The sequence below is a fragment of the Leptonychotes weddellii genome, chromosome 12 (genome assembly GCF_054177405.1).
Source record: "Leptonychotes weddellii isolate Sample4059 chromosome 12, ASM5417740v2, whole genome shotgun sequence".
Classification (NCBI taxonomy): Eukaryota; Metazoa; Chordata; class Mammalia; order Carnivora; family Phocidae; genus Leptonychotes; species Leptonychotes weddellii.
This window is the reverse complement of record NC_138380.1, coordinates 92,247,447-92,252,620: the sequence shown is the minus strand read 5'-3', so window position 1 is coordinate 92,252,620 and position 5,174 is coordinate 92,247,447.

Genomic DNA, 5,174 nt, shown 5'->3' with positions numbered 1-5,174 from the left:
GTGCTGAAATGTCCTAATAATTCCCAGGTTTTGCAGCTGGAGGCCTGGCGCCAGGGATAAGCCGGCAACGCTTTAGTGTTCTGGTTCTGTCTCCTCCTGCATGTAGACACGGTCTCTGCAAGCCGGTGAGAGCCGGGGAAGAGGCGAGCAGGGTGGATAGGCCGCGAGGCATGCCCACGTCTCCTCGAGAACCCAGGAGTGACACACGATTCACAGATTCCACTGACTAGTGGGGGGGTCTGCAGCGGGGAGGCAGACAGATTAATGGCCACAAAGAGGAAACGCATACTTTCTACACTTTGGATGCTTTTTCCCCCCCTTTTACCTACGATCCCATCAAGGCTGATGGTGATTGAACAGGATGGCATCACTGTTTTTTTCCCTCAAATCCATACAATGTTTGAATGAAGAACGAGCCAGCATTTCTGTCTGTGTGGCTGGCTAGCTCTGGGGGTTACGGAGGCCCTTTCACCTATGGATGAAACTAACTCAGAGTAACCCCACGGGATCTGTGCTCCTAACCCAACTTAACAAAAGGGGAAGAGGAGCCTCCCATTGGCTCACACACCAGCGGCGGGAAAACATCTTTGTGCAGAGGAGGGTGGCAGAAGCTACTACGGTTTCTTACAAACATTTCCAACTTAGAGGTTTCTTGGACAAGTTTCTTGTTCCTTGGCAGGGAGCAAGACCAAGTAAGCATGCTTTCTTATAGTTTGGATATAAGATTCTGAACTCAGACAGTCTGGGTTCAAAACCTGGCTTTGCTGCATGACTCACGTTCTTTCCGTTTTTATTTTATTTTTCCCATAGTCATCTTGTCAATTATGTTTTTATTCCAGTATAATTAACATGCACTGTTATATCAGTTTCAGGTGTACAATATAGCGATTCAACAATTCTATACGTTACTCAGTGCTCATCACAACAGGTGTGCTCTTGATCCCCATTGCCTGTTTCCCCCACCGCCCCTACCCAGCTCCCCTCTCGTGACCACCAGTTATGGAAGCAGCCCAAGTGTCCATCGACTGATGAATGGTTGAAGAGGATGTGGTATATATATAAACAATGGAATATTACTCAGCCATCAAAAAGAGTGAAATCTTGCCGTGGGTGGAGCTAGACTGTATTATGCTAAGTGAAATAAGCCAGTCAGAGAAAGACAAATACCATATGATTTCACTCATGTGGAATTAAGAAACAAAACAAATGAACAAAGAAAAAAAGAGACAAACAAAAAAAATAATGCATTTTCTTTATGCCCCAGTTTATTCATCTGAGAAATGGGTATGATTATAATACTGATTGTGTGGTATGTGGAAAGATGTAATATGCCAAGGCAGTACAGGAATGGAAAGGACCATGTGAGGATAAGACACAGGTCATACAAAAACTTACCTCAAGAGACTGTACCTGGGGGCACCTGGGTGGCTCAGTCCTTAAGCATCTGCCTTCGGCTCAGGTCGTGATCCCAGGGTCCTGGGATCGAGCCCCGCATCAGGCTCCCTGCTCGGCGGGAAGACTGCTTCTCCCTCTCCCACTCCCCCTGCTTGTGTTCCCTCTCTCTCTGTGTCTCGCTCCATCAAGTGAATAAATAAAATCTTTAAAACAAAAGAGAGAGAGACTGTATCTGGCATTTGACGTTCTTTTAATGCAAAGTATGACAGCACTGAGATTATGCACTTTTCCTCTCATCAAGGGTGGTTTCAGAGACTGTGCCAAGGAGAGAACTGTTCAATGGCAGAGGAAAAGACAGGGTCCACAGTGAGCCCCAGAGTGACCAGAATGGGCTGAGACAGGAGGGCTGACCAGATGTCGGGGTCTAGGGCAGTGTGTGAGGGGTGGATGTGGAGGTGTTCACAGGCACAGACAGACTCCATCCTCCTGCATCCACCCGCCCTTCCACGCTGGGCCACCTCCCCCCACCGAATGTCTATGATACATTTCCGTCTCCCCAGTTCACATGAGAAGGGGATTTGGAAGACCCCAGGCGATGGGTCACTGCAGGGAGCAAGGAAGGAAGGAGAAGGACTTGCTTGCATTGACAGATGAAATGGGAAACAAAGACCAGGTCCAGTAGATGGAGAGAATCTGGGCGATGGAGAAAAGAAGAGGCGGCCTGAGGAGGGCATGCGCAGCAGAGCCGGGCTTGGTGGCTTTGGTCCCATGGGACCCTCCCGAGTCTCCCCCCAGGAGGACCCGTGAAGGGAGCATGGTGGCCAGGGAGGAGGACAGGAATGCTCCTCTCTTCTTTCTCCAGCCCTCCTGTGCTAGTCAGGGCAGATCTTGTGGAAAGATAAAAGGGAATTACAAAAACCCTTTCTCTTTCCACACTTTGTCTTTGTCCCCTCCGTGCCTTGCTTTATGTCTGGATGCTAGTCTACTCCATGGGAGAACTTTGAGTCGTTCACATCACATTCTCATTCTGGCTCCAATAAATGCTATTTTTGAGACAATGGACCTCAGTTTTATCACCAATAAAAAGAAATGATGATACCTATATCTTTCTTGGTTATTGGGAAGGATTAATTAAATACGTGTGTGAAACACAGAACTCAGAATATGGCTTTCATAGCGCTTCACAAATGACAGACCCTATTCCTTAATGTAGCGTAAGCCGTAAGGAAGCGCAGCGCCTAATAGTAAGTAGAGCTCAATAAACATCTCTTGCAGAAAAGAAGGAACAAAAGAAGAAATGGATAAATAAAATGAATAAGGAAGTAGACCTATCTGGTCTTTAAACAGAGACTCAGCCCGAGGATGAGACCATCGGGCAAGGACCTACTTTTCCTGGGAGTGAGGGATGCCAGCGGACAGGACAGGGGTGTGAGTCTGCTCAGCTCCCCGCAGCATAACACCAGATCGTGGGCTTATGTGGCAGGAGTCTCTTGCAGGCTGGGGAAGCCCAGATTAAGGTGCCCACCAGTCTGGTTCCTAGTGAGCGCTCCTTGCTCAACACTGTCCTCCCGTGCCGGGGAGAGAGCGAGAGAGAGCTTGCTGGTGACTCTTCTTATATGGACACCAGTCCTGGTGGACGGGACCCCACCTATGACCTCACTTAGACTTACTCACCCCTAAGACCCCTCCCCAAATACAGTCTTGCTGGGGGGGTCAGAGCTTTGACATATTCTGGGCCAGGGGGTCGGTTCTGTGTGCCGCCACAAGGTCGTGCAAACTACTCCAGTAAAACACCTCTGTCAAAGCCACCCCATCCTCCGCAATGCAGAATGCCCAGAAGCGTCTGGTCTATGGTGGACCGCGGGAGGCAAATAGCTAAAAAGAAAGAGCTCGGGCCTGAGAAGTCTTTATCTAGTTGCACAACATTACAGTACATATTTTCATAAAAGGATTCACAATTCCCAGCACGAGGCTCCAGGAAACTGGTGTCCAAGACTCCCCTTGGGGGCCACACTGACCCTCCCTCCCTCCCAGCACGAATATTTGCAGCCCACAAACCCTGGTGAGGCCGGGGCCGACCCACCCTTGTGCGGAATTTCTCGTCTTCAGAAAATCTATTGGTTTTGATGTAATCATCAAAGGCTAATGGAAAAACATAATATGATTTCATAGCTTAGGGAAAAAGAAAGAACATCTGGAATTAACTTTGAATGTGAGAGATAGTGAGCTCATAGACAATGCGGCAGAAAACTGGGATGAAGCCCCATGGGCAGTTGCCAGTGTCAGAAGCAGAGGGCTGATGGCCGGGGGCTCCGCCCAGCCAGGCACAAAGAACGCGTTCTCTGACGACCACCTAGATTTCTGACTTGCGCTGGTTCTTTTCCTGGTGAGAGGGAAGCGGCTGGAGAGCAGAGAAGAGCAGGAGGTGGAATCGGGCACTGAAACGGGTCAGGTGGCGTGAAGGAGAGGAGGTCACGCAGTGGTCCCAAGTTCAAGTCCCCAAAGTATGGGAGTCCCCGCCAAGTTTGGGGCTCACGCTGCGGTGTAAGCACCTGCCCAACACAACATGGGACATTCTCATACAAAAACGATATTTTTATTTGGATGCATTTCTGTTAAAATACAAAGTAAGGGGCTCCTGGGTGGCTCAGTCAGTTGGGCATCTGCCTTGGGCTCAGGTCATGATCCCGGGGGTCCTGGGATGGAGCCCCGAGTCAGGCTCCCTGTTCAGCAGGGAGTCTGCTTCGCCCTCCCCCTCCCTCTGCTCGTGCTCGCTCTCTCTCTCAAATAAATAAAAAAAATCTTTTTAAAAAAATGCAAAGTAAAATCAGGGACAATTTTAATAAGAAAACTTACCAAAAAGCACTTAAGCATTAAGAAATAAAAATACATACTGCATACACTTAATGCATACTGTGTATATTTGCTCTGCTCCATCAACGCACCTGCCTTGTTCACCAGTCACCAACGTGCCCTCCGCCCAGGTCCTTGTCATGAAAATCCACGTGTGCAAATGTCACGTGTCACGTATGTGAGGACACGAGGAGCTGGAGAGCAGACACGTGCCAGCCGCATGTGTGCCATAACCACAGTTAATCAGTCTGTGCTAATGTGGCTTCCCCTCAGAAGGCCCTAATTTCGTGACCCTGTTTTAAAGGAATACAACTTCAACAGCGCAAAAGCACTTAATTGAGGACAGTTAGCCGCAGTGACAATGTCCCCTTATCCCGGGCTCCTGCGATGACAGGAAGGGAGAGGTCCGACCCTGGGTCTGTTCCGGTTTGTGATCCTCGGTGGAGTCAGACATCTGGGATCAGACGTTTGGCAGCTGTCTGAGGGCCGCCTTCTGGAAGCCCAGATTACCCAAGAGAGCATTGTGGGCTGAGCACCCACCCTGTACGTGAGGCTTAAGTCCCCGAAACACAGCGGGGCGGGAGCGAGAGAAAGAATATAAAGAAACACCATGACTGTTGCCTAGCCCATGGCTGAGCTGAGTGCCCGTCCCCATGGGAAGCGCGTCACTATTTACTGGAAAGAAGGAAGGCAGGCAGGTGCATGTGGAGATCCAGTTCCTGAAATGCATATAACTTGGACTCTTGATCTATGAATCTTTTTTTTTTATCATGAAGGGATGTTAGATTTTATCAAATGCTTTTTCTTTTTTTTTAATTTAATTTTATTATGTTAGTCACCATACAGTACATCATTAGTTTTTGATGCAGTGTTCCATGATCCATTGTTTTCGTATAACACCCAGTGCTCCATGCAATACGTGCCCT